The sequence below is a fragment of the Lates calcarifer genome, linkage group LG24 (assembly GCF_001640805.2).
Source record: "Lates calcarifer isolate ASB-BC8 linkage group LG24, TLL_Latcal_v3, whole genome shotgun sequence".
NCBI classification, from domain to species: Eukaryota; Metazoa; Chordata; class Actinopteri; family Centropomidae; genus Lates; species Lates calcarifer.
The window spans coordinates 4,560,634-4,564,183 of NC_066856.1; positions in this window are offsets into that span (position 1 = coordinate 4,560,634).

Genomic DNA, 3,550 nt, shown 5'->3' on the forward strand with positions numbered 1-3,550 from the left:
ACAGTCAACCAGAATTCATTAAAGTGAAGTTACATACATAATTCACATTTGGAGTAAACATGTTTGCCTGGTGCCTCAGGGGCCTGGAGTACAAGGCAGCTTCATAGATTTTTCACTGATTTTTGTTTATCGGTCTAAAGGGCAGCTTCACTAGGGTTTTCCCTGGAAAAAAGACAGAACTGCCATTGCAACACAATTAGGACCAGAATCAATTGATAGAATAATATATTGCCTAAACATTTAATGTTCTGACTGAAAAAGTGGATTTAGTCAAGACCATGGTTATTCTTGCAAATGTCAACTTGATTTTGATTCTTAAAATCTTAAATCTTAATCTTAAGAGATGATTCAGCTGATATTTAGATTTTTTTGTTTGTTTCAGGCCCCTTTCTCAGTTTCAATGTCTACAGAAAAACAAGGAATAAAATTCTTAATTCTAACTACCAAGTAACTAGGGCAATTTACTTTGCACATGGTTATTATTTAGGCTCCTACACACTCCATAGCTTCAGTATAATTTCAGGCAAAATGTAGCTAAATGCAGCCTGCTTTGAACACAGCTGAAGATGGCTGTAAATTGCACTGTTGCTGTGATTCACTCATATACATCTGATATGTACAAGAATGTCACTTGTCACAAGAAATACACTAGAAATGTGAAACAGAGGCTGTTTGAGAAAGAGAGAAATGCATTTTGAGCACTTTATGTGACGTTAAGTTAAAGAGTACTACAAGACAAAAAAACTTTTAGGGTAAGTCTTGCCACTTGGCAGCCATCTTGGCAACACCCTTGTGCATTTATTCCAGGCTAACAAGACCAGGCTTCTGTCTACATAAATGTGAAGAGAACATTAACTTTGCTTTGAATGGTCACCAGGACAATAACCAGTCATATTTGATTTAAAAAAAAAAAAAAAAAAAAAAAAAAAAAACTTAAAAGTTTATGTCATACTTGGACTATGCATGCAGCTCAATCGAGTGAGCTGTTATGTGACACCATCAGTTCATCCCACCAGAGCACTACACAACAAATGTAAGAGTTTATGCCTAATGTTTAAATAAATACACCTGATGCATCACCCAAGTGTTTATCTTCATATCCTCTTCCATGCTTATTTGAAGTCCACGTGCACCCAATGCCACTAACAGCTGAAACTATGATAAAACTCAACTGTGTGCATGCGTCAGTGCAAAATCATGATTGGCCTAACATGTTTCCCTGTTTGGCAGATGATTGGCTGTTTCAGAGGAGGGGTGGGACATGTGTCATAAAACCACCATCTTTGGTGTTACGGACTATTCAAGCCTGTCTAAGTGGTTTGTCTCCTCCCTTATAATGTCTGAACAAACCAAGTGTTCCATGTCTTCATTCCTGCTGTAGTGTCAACACTAGGGCCTAAAACACATGCATTTAAATAAGGACTACTGTGAGAAGCAAAGACATGATATGGATTTTTACTTTGAAACTGCTACTACAGCCTAAACATGATGTACAGGAGCCAGCGAACTCTGGACTGAGGGACAAATATGCATATTTCAGGCATGGTACATATACAGTACCCATAATTACTGCAAACACACTGGACATTAATTATGTATAAGTCAGATGAAAGATTTTCTGGGTCTTGATTTGCACCCTGGTCAAGTACAAACATGCACACACTCATGCTTTGCAAACACTCACTTTTTCACATACACACACATGCATACAGTACATATTCTCTTTCTGCTCCTCTCTTGAAAAAGCATAGAGTGAATCAGAAATAAAACCCTGGCTTGTATAAAGAAACGACTGCAGGGCAATATTTGATCAAGTCAGACAGCTCCATGCCTTGCTAATATTCAAAGGATTCTCTTACTGCAGAAATGTGAATACGTAATGTATTCCCAAGTAACAAAACAAATACAACAGGGGATACACAAAAGCAGCTGAGAGGCAGCGCGGGCGCAGGCAGCTACCACATGCAAGCAAAATATATAATACACCTTTGATGTTACTATCATGGTTTGTTTGCAGTGTTATGAATAAGAAGGATCATATCAGGTGCTATCATTTTGTTCGGTTCATAGACAGAGGACAATGAAGCCACGGTCCAAATGCCTTCTCAGCTCTTTTCACTTATTTTTTAGCTGCAGTGTCATCGCACACTGCTGCTGCACTCATTCAGTACTCCCTACTGCAGGAATAACATTATGCTTTCAAGAAATAATCTGCAATATTTTTTTTAAACAACTTTTGATGATTTTACATAATAGCGAATATCCATAATAGCTCATTAACTATGTTTTGTCTTGGAATAATGTACTTGCACAAACAATGAACTGAGTGTTATGCTGATCCAGACTGGAGAAATATATGATACAATATGTGGCGCATCTGTGATACTTTACTTTTAAATCCTGGGTTTGGGTTTACAGCTAACCACCATCTTTGGAGGTAGACAGTCCACATTTGGGCCACTGCCAACCATGATGAAAATATGCAGCAACTTTAATTAACCTTTACATCTCAGCAAAGTAATGATGATTCTCAAAACTGCAACCAAGTTGTGCAACAGAAGAGGGAAAATCATAGAGACTGATTTGATGTGTAATAAATATGACTTATTTTATGAAAAATAATTATTTGAAAAAGTACTTAGTTCTGTTCTTTTCTCCACACTGTTCAGGAGTAAACTAGTTGTATTTCAGTAGAATTTACATGTTAATTTATAGATTTCTGACTGGGTTTGTCCCATTTTAGCACAGACAAACAAACTTAGAACTAATATGAAAGATGCTCTCAGAAAAACTCTATACACAGTGACTAGAGATGCTACTCAGTTTCTAAAACATCAATACTAATGGACTGGAATGGAAGATTGCTAAAAATATTTTGGTAGCTGGGGAAAAAGACTCATAGGTCAAGGTTAATTCACTACTGGAGAGTTTATGCCTCCATCGCTGAAGTAAGTGAATCACTTGATTTTCTCTGGAAATAGACTTATGACTTGTGTGAATTTCAAGTAATTTTTGAAATCAAAATTCCCAAGGACATGGGTTAACATAATTCTGTGCAACTCATCTAGAGAAGAAACTCCACAGAAAATGACTCCTCCACTTGACCTACACAGGCAATGAACTCCCTGTTAAAACAGTATGTCACAAATATAAACAGAAAAGACAAACTGAGCACATTTTACAAATCCCACAAGTTCTTGATTACATAGTTATTTAGATGTTTTCAGGGTAGTCTAACAGTCCCAACGCATGAAGGTAAAAATACCATGTCATGAAGGTCTTTTTTTAGTGCAGTTTTATATAATTCACCTCATTCAAGTGTGTTTAGATTCACTCTGGAGCAAAATGTCATACAGTTAAAAGAGACAACGGACCAGTGTTCCTTCATTTCCATATTCCCCATTTTTAAAGGTAGTTATTCAAAAGTAAACAGACCCTTTTATGACTTCAGGAGTCCTATCTACACTGACACAAAATTAATCTTAAAAAGGTCACTAGTTTGGAGAATTATGGAAGAACAGAAATCTCAAGAAAGTAAAACACTCACCTC